Genomic DNA, 12,628 nt, shown 5'->3' on the forward strand with positions numbered 1-12,628 from the left:
ATATTTCTGCTGTGATTACTGTTACTTGACATCAAGTGGGCTTCTGTATAATTTCTTTAAATTTTTCTAATTCTTTTTTCTTTTTTTGTAAAGTAAAATTCCTGTCATACCTCCTTATCTTTCTCTCTCACTCCATGTTTGTGTGCATGTGTGTGTGTGTGTTAGTCTTGGGTACACAGATTAAAGAAATCATATTTCCAAGGATTCTTAGAAATAAACAAGGAAGCCAGATGTTGTGGTGGAGCACCCCTTTTCTTTCCCTCTCTCTTTCTCTCCTCTCTCTCTCTCTCTCTCTCTCTCTCTCTCTCTCTCTCTCAATCTCTCTCTCTCTCTTTGTTTGTTTCTTTCTTTCTTTCAATTATTATTTTTTTCTCAGGTAGGTTTTCTTTGTGTAGCCCTGGCTGACTTGGATGTCACTCTGTAAGCCAGGGTGACCTTGAATGCAGAAATCCTCCTGAGGCTAAAGGTGTGGTCCACAATTGCCTCAGGTCTACTGAAATTCTCTCTTTAAGAAAACAGGGGGGGGGGGGAGGGTATGGAGGACATTTGGGATAGCATTGGAAATGTAATTGAGGAAAATACGTAATAAAAAAATATTTAAAAAAACGTGTGTATGAGCCGGGTGTGGTGGCGCACGCCTTTAATCCCAGCACTTGGGAGGCAGAGGCAGGCAGATTTCTAAGTTCAAGGCCAGCCTGGTCCACAAAGTGAGTTCCAGGACAGCCAAGGCTACACAGAGAAACCCTGTCTCAAAAAAAAAAATGAAATCAAACAAACAAACAAACAAACAAAGAAATAAACAAGAAATCCTAACCCTGACCACCAATAAAAAGGCTGTGGAAACTCTTTCATGTCTCTCTCCCTCACAGATAATGATGTAGCTGCTTGTAAATTAATACTCCATGTGTGTGTATAGGATTCCATGGCCAGCTAGTACCAGCCCCAGATTTGTGTTTCAGAGATCTTTATTAATTTATTTTCCGTGCCTGAGCTTGTGTAGGTGGTAGGCCACCAAACCTCCAGGGAGGTTTTTTTTGCTGCCACAAAAAGGTCGCCTTTCATCTTAATGAGGTCAAAGTGTCAATGTGCAAGCCAGTGACCGAACAAGGAAGTAGACATGCAGACAACAAACATGCAGGGGTACCACCTCCATTCCCTTCTGTTTTTTGGTAAAGGACACACAATTTTTATTATTTACAGTAAGCCTTATAAAGCACTCTGACAGCCCCACAGATATCTGTGATTAGAATTTCCTTTTTTTTTTTTAAAAAAAAAGTAATTCTCAGGGGGTGCATGGTGACTTGTCCTAGGTTCTGGTGCCCTCTTCTGGCATGTAGTCATATAGGCAGCACACACACACACACACTTACATTGAAAACTAAAAGTAATAACAGCAAACAAGCAAGCAAGCAAACAAACAAACTAAGAAATATATAAATAGGAGGGAAAAAGAGATTCTGGCTTCTGCCAGGCTGTGTGGGTGGCAGAGGCTGGCAGGCAAGCAGGCAGAGAGGACCTCTGTGAGTTTGAGGCTACCCAAGCCTACACTGATAGTTCCAGAAAGGACTGCCAGGGCTACACCAAGAGAAACCCTATCTCTAGGATCAAGAAAACAAAAGCAGAAAAGGTTCTGGCTTTTATTTTACTGACATATGTTCCTTTCATTCTTCCCTTCCTTCCTTCCTTCCTTCCTTCCTTCCTTCCTTCCTTCCTTCCTTCCTTCCTTCCGAGATTTATGTATTTTATGTATATGAGTACACACTTTAGTTGTAAAGATGGTTGTGATCGTTAATGTGATTGTTGGGAAATGAAATTAGGACCTCTGCTTGCTCTACCCAAGCCCATTTGCTCAGGCCAAAGATTTATTTATTAGTATAAGTTCACAGTAGATGTCTTCAAACCCACCAGGATAGGGTATCAGATCTCATTGTGGGTTGTTGTGAGCCACCATGTGGTTGCTGGGATTTGAACTCAGTACCTTTGGAAGAGCAGTCGGTGCTCTTACCCACTGAACCATCTCACCAGCCCCCGACTTATGTTCCTTCTAGTACTATTGACTAAAGAACTTTGATCATGAAGGCACGTTGGATTTAATGACAGAGTTTGTGTGTGTTTCTGTGTGTGTATGTGTGCAATACTTCTGCTGGGATTGCAGTTACTTGCCATCTAGTGGGCTTGTGTGTAATTTCTTTAATTTTTTTCTAATTTTTTTTCTGAAAGTATCTTTCTTTCCATCTCTCTTTCTCTTTCTCTCTCTGTCTCTCTCTCTGTGTGTCTCTGTCTGTCTCTGTGTCTCTCTCCTTTTCTTTTCTTCTTTCTTTCTTTCTCTCTCTCTCTCTCTCTCTCTCTCTTTCTTTCTTTCTTTCTTTCTTTCTTTCTTTCTTTCTTTCTTTCTTTCTTTCTTTCTCTTCCTTCCTTCCTTCCTTCCTTCCTTCCTTCTTCTTCTTTCTTTCTTTCTTTCTTTCTTTCTTTCTTTCTTTCTTTCTTTCTTTCTTTCTTTCTTTCAAGATTTATGTATTTTATGTATATGAGTACACACTTTAGTTGTACAGATAGTTGTGATCCTTCATGTGATTGTTGGGAATTGAGCTTAGGACCTCTGTTTGCTCTAGCCAAGCCCACTTGCTCAGGCAAAAGATTTATTTATTAGTATAAGTTCACTGTAGCTGTCTTCAAACGCACCAGGAGAGGGTATCAGATCTCATTATGGGTGGTTGTGAGGGACCATGTGGTTGCTGGGATTTGAACTCAGTACATTTGGAAGAGCAGTCAGTGCTCTTCCCCACTGAACCATCTCACCAGCCCTGGACACATGTTCCTTCTAGTACTATTGACTAAAGAACTTTGATCATGGAGGCATGTTGGATTTAATGACAGTGTGTGTTTCTGTGTGTGTGTCTGTGTGTGTGTGTGTGTGCAATATTTCTGCTGTGATTACTGTTACTTGACATCAAGTGGGCTTCTGTATAATTTCTTTAAATTTTTCTAATTCTTTTTTCTTTTTTTGTAAAGTAAAATTCCTGTCATACCTCCTTATCTTTCTCTCTCACTCCATGTTTGTGTGCATGTGTGTGTGTGTGTGTTAGTCTTGGGTACACAGATTAAAGAAATCATATTTCCAAGGATTCTTAGAAATAAACAAGGAAGCCAGGTGTGGTGGAGCACCCCTTTTCTTTCCCTCTCTCTTTCTCTCTCCTCTCTCTCTCTCTCAATCTCTCTCTCTCTCTTTGTTTGTTTGTTTGTTTGTTTCTTTCTTTCTTTCTTTCGTTCTTTCTTTCTTTCTTTCAATTATTATTTTTTTCTCAGGTAGGTTTTCTTTGTGTAGCCCTGGCTGACTTGGATGTCACTCTGTAAGTGGTGGTTGTGGTGCTGGCAGAGGGAGGTGGATCACTGTAACTTTGCAGCTAGCTTATTCTACAGTCTGAGTTACACAAAAGGGGTTCCAGAATGACTGGTTATATTTTTCGTTTTTTATGCATTTTAATTAAAATTTGATTAAACCAAAAGAATTTAGACTGACCAATTCAGAGTCTGGCGTTTAAAAGTATAACCAAAAAGTATGAGGCTGTCTGTGGATGGTCAAGGGTTCAGGCTGCTTTAGGGAGCCTCCTCACCTTTCTGCATATGCAAACTAGGCCACCTAGAGGCTGGAAACAAAAGCTACCTTGAGCAGTAGGTCACGTGACAGCCAGCCACCTCCATCTTTATGAGGACAGATGTCAGTCAGAGGACAAGATGGCTGCCACCCACTTGTCGCCTTCCATCTTCTTGAGGTCAATATGCAAATTAGTGACAGAACAAGGAAGTAGAAAGGAACAGATATGCAGGTACACCACCTCCCTTCTGTTTTTGGATAAAAGACACATAACAATTTTTATTATTTACAGTAAGCCTTAAACAGCACTCTGACAGCTGCGCAGATATCTACCTACTATGTGATTTGAATTTCCTTTTTTTTTTTTTTTTTTTTTTAAATTAATTTTCAGGAACTGCATGGTGGCTTCACCTATTTTCTGGTGCCTTCTTCTGATATGCAGTCATCTAGGCAGCAGATAGAGCACCCCCCCCCCCCACACACACACTTACATTGAAAACTAATAGTAATAATAACAAACAAACAAATAAATGAAAAGAAGGCCAAAAATAAAAAAAGATTCTAGCTTCTGCCTGGCTGTGTGGGTGGCAGAGTGTAGGTAGGCAGGTAGGCAGGCAGGCAGAGAGGACCTGGGTGAGTTTGAGGCTACCCAAGCCTACAGAGTAAGTTCCAGGCAGGGATGCCAGGGCTACATCCAGAGAAACCCAATCTTGAGGCAAAAGAAAACAGAAGCAGAGAAGGTTCTGGCTTTTATTTTCAGACATATGTTTCTTCTAGTACTATCGAACTTTGATCATGAAGGCACGTTGGATTTTATGACAGAGTTTGTCTGTGTGTGTGTGTGTGTGTGTGTGTGTGTGTGTGTGTGTGTGTGTAATATTTCTGCTGTGATTGCAGTGACTTGCCATCTATTGGGCTAGTGTTTGATTTCTGTAATCTTTTTTCTAATTCTTTTTTATTTTTAGGGTTTTTTTGTTTTTGTTTTTGTTTTTGATTTTGTTTTTCGAGACAGGGTTTCTCTTTATAGTTCTGGCTGTCCTGGAACATTTAAAATATTAAAATTATTTTACTATCATACTTGTTATCTTCCTCGAATCGATTTTTACTTCACTTTTTCATTTGATTTAATTTTACCTGCTAGCCAGAAAGACCTACGGATTGTTATGCTTCCCTTACCCTCAGGGACCCAGACACAGGGTCCCACTGAGGCTCTCATGTTCTCTTCCTGAGTGCGTGAGTCTATCAAAAATTATTTTAATATCATACTTGTTATCTTCCTCCCCCTCCCTTCTCCTCCATGTCTTTGGCCTTTCTTCACCTTTTATTATGAGGCAGGGCAGGGAGGCCAAGAAAAGAGAGCAAGAGAGGCTTGACTCTCTTTAGCAATCTTCCCAAGGTGGCTGGCTATATATTCTCCAACCTCTGAAGGAAACCCCTTTGCCAACCAACCCCACCCTGCAGAGTTACTGATTCTTTGATCAGTCGTCTCTCCCCACCCCCTTACTGTTCCCATTCCGAGAGGTGATCTAGTATGCTCTCAGAAAAAAAAAAACAAAACAAACAAACAAACAAACAAACAAAAAAACCAAAACACACACACGCGCACACACACACACACACACACACACACACACACACACACACACACACACACGCTCGCGAGGACGAGGGGAAGTCGTGCATAAAATAAATATTTTTCTGGCCAAAGTGAAAGCAAATCACTATGAAGGGGTACTCCTAGAAAAAAATAAATACAAACGGGCATTTTAACCATTCCACCACTGTTTTAACTCTGAATTTAGTCTTGGAAAAGGGGGCGGGCGGGAGGGCGAGCCAGCGAGCGAGCGGGCGGGCGGGCGGGCGAGGGCGGGGAGGGCGAGCGAGCGAGCGGGCGGGCGGGCGGGCGGGCGGGCGGGCGGGGGGGGGGAGGGCGAGCCAGCGGGCGGGCGGGCGGGTGAGTGGCCGGCGGGCGGTGGCAGCGAGCCCCAGAAAACAACAAACCCCAAGCGGTACAGTGTTTTAAAAATGAGACCTAAATGGGGTGGAACTGAGGTCGCCGCCACCTTCCACTGACACGGTGCTTAGATGCTCCCTTCCTATACTGTGCTCCGTTCCCCTAATTGTGCCTGTTCCCTCGCCCCGCAGACCGATTCGCCAGCCACGTACTTTGACTTAGAGAACGGTTTCGCCTGTTTTCACCACTCACTGTCCTACTTTCGTTTTTGGGTGCCCGAGTCTAGCCCGCGTTCGCTATGTTCGGGCGGGACGATGGGGACCGTTTGTGCCACTCGGGAGAAGTGGTGGGTGGGTACGCTGCTCCGTGGTGCGTGCGCGAGTGTCCCACCCTGAGCTCGGGAGGACCCTCGGGAGAGACCGAATGAGTGAATGAATGTGGCGGCGCGTGAGCGATCTGTATTGGTTTGTTTGGTTGATGGAGACCGTTGTCGGGCGACACCTAGTGGTGACAAGTTTCCGCAACGCTCCTGCCGTCTCCGCTTGGTGACACAGAGGAGGGAAGTGCCTGTGGTGAGGCGGCCAGGGTGACATGAGACCCGGCAAGCAGGCGGGGCGTATCGGAGATGGTGTCGTGTGGAGGGACAGTCTGTACCAAGGAGGTTGTACCGGGAGATGGGCAAAGCAGACTGAGTTGCTGCGCGCCCTTTGGGGAAATAGAAGGTTGGTGGCGACGTTATTAGGTCGACCAGAAGGCTTAAAGTCCTACGCATTTTTATTTTTTTTTTCTTCCAGAAGCCTTCTCTGTCCCCGTCACCGGGGACATTGTACTTCTGAGTCCGAGAGGACGCGACTGGCCCGGCTTACAAGCCGACGTGGCCCGGTGCTGGAGGTTCAGATCTTTTTTTTTTTTTTTTTCCTCCAGGAGCCCTCTCTGTCCCTGTCACCCGGGACACTGTACTTCTGAGTCCGAGAGAACGCGACGGGCCCGGCTTACAAGCCGATGTGGCCCGGCCAGCTGGAGTGTCGGATCTTTTTTTCCTCCAGAAGCCCTCCGTGTCCCTGTCACCGGTGTCACTGTACTTCTGAGTCCGAGAGGACGCGACGGGCCTGGCTTACAAGCCGATGTGGCCCGGCCAGCTGGAGGTTGGGATCTTTTTTTCCTCCAGAAGCCCTCCGTGTCCCTGTCACCGGTGTCCCTGTACTTCTGAGTCCGAGAGGACGCGACGGGCCCGGCTTACAAGCCGATGTGGCCCGGCCAGCTGGAGGTTGGGATCTTTTTTTCCTCCAGAAGCCCTCCGTGTCCCTGTCACCGGTGTCCCTGTACTTCTGAGTCCGAGAGGACGCGACGGGCCTGGCTTACAAGCCGATGTGGCCCGGCCAGCTGGAGGTTGGGATCTTTTTTTCCTCCAGAAGCCCTCCGTGTCCCTGTCACCGGTGTCCCTGTACTTCTGAGTCCGAGAGGACGCGACGGGCCCGGCTTACAAGCCGACGTGGCCCGGTGCTGGAGGTTCGGATCTTTTTTTTTTTTCCTCCAGAAGCCCTCTCTGTCCCTGTCACCGGTGTCACTGTACTTCTGAGTCCGAGAGGACGCGAGGGGCCCGGCTTACAAGCCGATGTGGCCCGGCCAGCTGGAGGTTGGGATCTTTTTTCCTCCAGAAGCCCTCTCTGTCCCTGTCACCGGTGTCACTGTACTTCTGAGTCCGAGAGGACGCGACGGGCCCGGCTTACAAGCCGACGTGGCCCGGTGCTGGAGGTTCGGATCTTTTTTTTTTTTTTTCCTCCAGAAGCCCTCTCTGTCCCTGTCACCGGTGTCACTGTACTTCTGAGTCCGAGAGGACGCGAGGGGCCCGGCTTACAAGCCGATGTGGCCCGGCCAGCTGGAGGTTGGGATCTTTTTTTCCTCCAGAAGCCCTCTCTGTCCCTGTCACCGGTGTCCCTGTACTTCTGAGTCCGAGAGGACGCGAGGGGCTCGGCTTACAAGCCGATATGGCCCGGCCAGCTGGAGTGTCGGATCTTTTTTTCCTCCAGAAGCCCTCCGTGTCCCTGTCACCGGTGTCACTGTACTTCTGAGTCCGAGAGGACGCGACGGGCCCGGCTTACAAGCCGATGTGGCCCGGCCAGCTGGAGTGTCGGATCTTTTTTTCCTCCAGAAGCCCTCCGTGTCCCTGTCACCGGTGTCACTGTACTTCTGAGTCCGAGAGGACGCGACGGGCCCGGCTTACAAGCCGATGTGGCCCGGCCAGCTGGAGTGTCGGATCTTTTTTGCCTCCAGAAGCCCTCCGTGTCCCTGTCACCGGTGTCACTGTACTTCTGAGTCCGAGAGGACGCGACGGGCCCGGCTTACAAGCCGATGTGGCCCGGCCAGCTGGAGGTTGGGATCTTTTTTTTCCTCCAGAAGCCCTCTCTGTCCCTGTCACCGGTGTCACTGTACTTCTGAGTCCGAGAGGACGCGACGGGCCCGTCTTACAAGCCGACCTGGCCCGGCCAGCTGGGGTGTCGGATCTTTTTTTCCTCCAGAAGCCCTCTGTCCCTGTCACCGGTGTCACTGTACTTCTGAGTCCGAGAGGACGCGAGGGGCCCGGCTTACAAGCCGATGTGGCCGGGCCAGCTGGAGGTTGGGATCTTTTTTCCTCCAGAAGCCCTCTCTGTCCCTGTCACCGGTGTCCCTGTACTTCTGAGTCCGAGAGGACGCGACGGGCCCGGCTTACAAGCCGATGTGGCCCGGCCAGCTGGAGGTTGGGATCTTTTTTTCCTCCAGAAGCCCTCTCTGTCCCTGTCACCGGTGTCACTGTACTTCTGAGTCCGAGAGGACGCGAGCGGCCCGCCTTACAAGCCGATATGGCCCGGCCAGCTGGAGTGTCGGATCTTTTTTTCCTCCAGAAGCCCTCCGTGACCCTGTCACCGGTGTCACTGTACTTCTGAGTCCGAGAGGACGCGACGGGCCCGGCTTACAAGCCGATGTGGCCCGGCCAGCTGGAGGTTGGGATCTTTTTTTCCTCCAGAAGCCCTCTCTGTCCCTGTCACCGGTGTCACTGTACTTCTGAGTCCGAGAGGACGCGAGGGGCCCGGCTTACAAGCCGATGTGGCCCGGCCAGCTGGAGTGTCGGATCTTTTTTTCCTCCAGAAGCCCTCCGTGACCCTGTCACCGGTGTCACTGTACTTCTGAGTCCGAGAGGACGCGACGGGCCCGGCTTACAAGCCGATGTGGCCCGGCCAGCTGGAGGTTGGGATCTTTTTTTCCTTCCAAAAGCCCTCTCTGTCCCTGTCACCGGTGTCACTGTACTTCTGAGTCCGAGAGGACGCGAGGGGCCCGGCTTACAAGCCGATGTGGCCGGGCCAGCTGGAGTGTCGGATCTTTTTTTTCTCCAGAAGCCCTCTCTGTCTTTGTCACCGGGGGCGCTTTACTTCTGAAGCCGAGGGAAAGCTATGGTCCCGCCTTTGTTTCATTTACCTATCGGTATTTTGAGTATTCCCGGTTGTCAGGTCGACCAGTTGTTCGTTTGACGTCCGGTTCTTTTCTTCATGGGGACATTTTTGGGCCACCCCCCCATGTATGACTTCCAGTTGTTCTCTGTGGGCTGTCATCTTCCTCCCTGTCATTTTTATGGTTTTGATCTATTCTATCTGTTCCTATTGGACCTGGAGATATGTAGTGACACGCTGTCCTTTCCCTATTTACACTAAAGGACACTAAAGGACACTAAAGAGAAAAGACCCTTTCAATCAAGGCTGTTTGCTTGTCCAGCCTATTTTTCTTTGCATATCGGCTTGGGTCTGTCGCCGTGCCTGAAACTGTGCCCGAGACATGCTTCCTGCTTTCCGTGCTTTTGCTTCCCGTTTGTGTGTGCGCTTGCTGGGCAGCTTGTGACAACCAGGGGCTATGATATTGCTGCGTTCTCAGGCGTTTTTCCCGATTTCCACGTTGTCGTTGTCACACCTGTGTCCTGTGTGGAATGGTTGCAGCCAGCTGTCTCGTGCTAGTATTTCGTGTTCCTCCCGCTGGTTTTTTTTTTTTTTTTTTCCTGGGAGTCCCGAACCTCCACTGTCTTTCGTTTCCCCGTCTTCCACATGCCTCCCGAGTGCATTTTTTTTTTTTTTGGCGGGGGGGGAGGTGGAGAGTCCAGAATCCTCCACTCTCCTGTCTGCGGTGTCTTGGTTCTTCCTGCCACATGCCTCCCGAGTGCATTTTTTTTTTTTTTTTGGCGGGGGGGAGGTGGAGAGTCCCGAATCCTCCACTCTCCTGTCTGCGGTGTCTTGGTTCTTCCTGCCACATGCCTCCCGAGTGCATTTTTTTTTTTTTTTTGGCGGGGGGGAGGTGGAGAGTCCCGAATCCTCCACTCTCCTGTCTGCGGTGTCTTGGTTCTTCCTGCCACATGCCTTCCGAGTGCATTTTTTTTTTTTTTTTTTGGCGGGGGGGGAGGTGGAGAGTCCCGAATCCTCCTCTCCTGATTGTGGTGTCTGAGTCTTCCTGCCACGTGCCTCCCGAGTGCACTTTTTTTTTTTGTGGCAGCACCTTCGTTGTGTCTCTGCCCGGATCCGTACTGTCTTGCCCCGCGTGTAAGACATGCCTATCTCGCTTGTTTCTCCCGGTTGCGTGTTGTCGCTCACTCTGCTTAGATCGATGTGGTGCTCCTGAGTTCTCTTCGGGCCAGGGCCTAAGCCGCGCCAGGCGAGGGACGGACATTCATGGCGAATGGCGGCCGCTCTTCTCGTTCTGCCAGCGGGCCCCTCGTCTCTCCACCCTATCCGTATTCCGGTGGTGTGTGGAAGGCAGGGGTGCGGCTCTCCGGCCCGAGCACTGACCCGCGCGCACTTCTCGCAGTGGTTCGCGTGGTCCTCGTGGATCGCTTGCCCATCTTCCCTGAGCCGGGGAATGTTGGCTGGTGGCGATGCATAACCTTCCCGTCTGGTGTGTGCACGCGCGTTCTGTTTCTTGCAGAGGTGCTCCTGGATCGTTCCAGGTTTTGCCACCTAGGTGCCCGCTTCTGAGTTGGTGGTGGCGCTTCCCGTTTCCTGGCGTGCCTCCGGTGCTCCGTCTGGCTGTGTGCCTTCCCGTTTGTGTCCGAGAAGCCCATGAAAGGGGGGTCGAGGATTTTAGAGGAAGGGCGGTTAAAAAAGAAGCCCCCTTCGTTGGGCGAGCGCCCACCACGCGCACTCGCGGACCTTGCGCGTAGGGATGGTGCTGAGCGGTCGCGGCTGGCCTTTTTGAAAACTTTCGTGAAGCTTCCTTGCTCCTCGTGTGGAGCTTGGAGAGTGGCAGTGGCCTGTCTTTCGGGGGGGACCTGTTGCAGGGTCTCCTCTGTCCGCGTATGCTCAAAATACCCCTGGAAGAGAACCTTCCTGCTGCCGCAGATCCCCCCGCGCGGATGCCCGCGTGTGGGTCTTCTCTTGTCGCACGCATCCTCTCTCGGTTGCCGGTTATCTGTCTGGCTCTGTGCCTTCCCGTTCGTGTCCGGGAAGCCCGTGAAAGGGGGGTCGAGGAGAGAGGAGGGGGCTAGGAAAAACCAGCCCCCTTCGTCGGGTGAGCGCCCAGCCCCGCGCACTCGCGGACCTTGCGCGTAGGGTTGGTGCTGAGCGGTCGCGGCTGGCCTTTTTGAGAAGTTTTGTGAAACTCCTTGCTTCCTTGTGGGGAGCTTGGGGGGGCCTGGCCTTTCGGGGGGGACCGGTTGCAGGGTCTCCTCTGTCCGCGGATGCTCAAAGTACCCTTGGAAGGGAACCTTCCTGTTGCCGCAGACCCCCCCGCGCGGACCCCCGCGTTGTGGGTCTTCTCGCTTCCCTGTGTGTGCGCTTGTCGCACGTATCCTCTCGGTTGCCGGAGCCCGTCGGGGTTTTGGGTCCGTCCCGCCCTCAGTGAGAAAGTTGCCTTCTCTAGCTATCTTCCGGAAAGGGTGTGGGTCTCGAGGGGTCTCTCCCGGTCGGTCCCCTCGAGGGCTCGCCCCCTGACCACCTCCTGCGCGCGCAGCGTTTGCTCTCTCGTCTACCGCGGCCCGCGCCTCCCCGCTCCGAGTTTGGGGAGGGATCACGCGGGGCAGAGCCTGTCGGTCGTCCTGCCGTGGTTGCGGGGCCGTGTGGTCGGTCGGCCCGGTTGTGTGGTGGTGGCTGGGGAAAGGGCTCCGTGCACACCCCCGCGTGCGCGGTACCTTCCTCCCCTCCTGGGGGCCGCCGCGGGATGGGGTGTTGGGGAGGCGACGGTGGGCTCCCGGGTCCCGCCCGTCTTCCCGTGCCTCACCCGCGCCTTCCGTCGCGTGCGTCCCTCTCGCTCGCGTCCACGACTTTGGCCGCTCCCGCGACGCGGGCCTGTGCCGCGCGTGTTGCGTGCTGTGTGCTTCTCGGGCTGTGTGGCTGTCGCCTCGTCCCCCCTTCCCGTGGCAGCGTTCCCACGGCTGGCGGAATCGCGGGAGCCCTCCTTCCCCCTCCTCGGGGCCGAGAGGGTCCGCGTCTGGCGTTGGTTGAATCTCGCTCTCGGGGGCGGGCCGTTTTGTGGGAGGACGGCTGTTGGCCGCGTCCGGCGCGTCGTCGGACGTGGGGACCCGCTGCCGCTCGTGGGTCTTCGTCGGTCGGCATCGGTGCGTGGACATCGCTCTCTCTCGTGTTGGTGTCGCCTCCTCGGGCTCCCGGGGGGCCGTCAGGTTTCGGGTCGCCTCGGCGCTGCGGGCGTGGTGGGACTGCCCAGGGGAGTGGTGCAGTGTGATTCCCGCCGGTTTTGCCTCGCGTGCCCTGTCCGGCCCGTTGTCCGAGCGGCCAATCGGTCCCTTGTGAGGTTTCCCCCTTCCGGGAGGGGCCCTGCCGCGGCCGCCCTTGCCGTCGTCGTCGGCCCTCGTTCTGCTGTGTCGTTCCCCCTCCCTGCTCGCCGCGGCCGGTACTTTTTCCTCTCCCCCCCTCTCCCCCTGGCAGACCCGTGGCCGTGCTGCCGGACCCCCCGCATGGGGGGCGGCCGGGCACGCACGCGTCCGGGCGGTCAGCGGGGTCTTGGGGGGCGGAGGGGTAGGGAGCCGGCTCGGCGGGCGGGAGAAGCTGTGGTTTGGAGGGCGTCCCGGCCCTGCGGCCGTGGCCGGCGCCTTGCGCGGTCTTGGAGAG

This window comes from Mus caroli, unplaced genomic scaffold, assembly GCF_978045245.1.
Source record: "Mus caroli unplaced genomic scaffold, Mus_caroli_1 scaffold_33, whole genome shotgun sequence".
NCBI classification, from domain to species: Eukaryota; Metazoa; Chordata; class Mammalia; order Rodentia; family Muridae; genus Mus; species Mus caroli.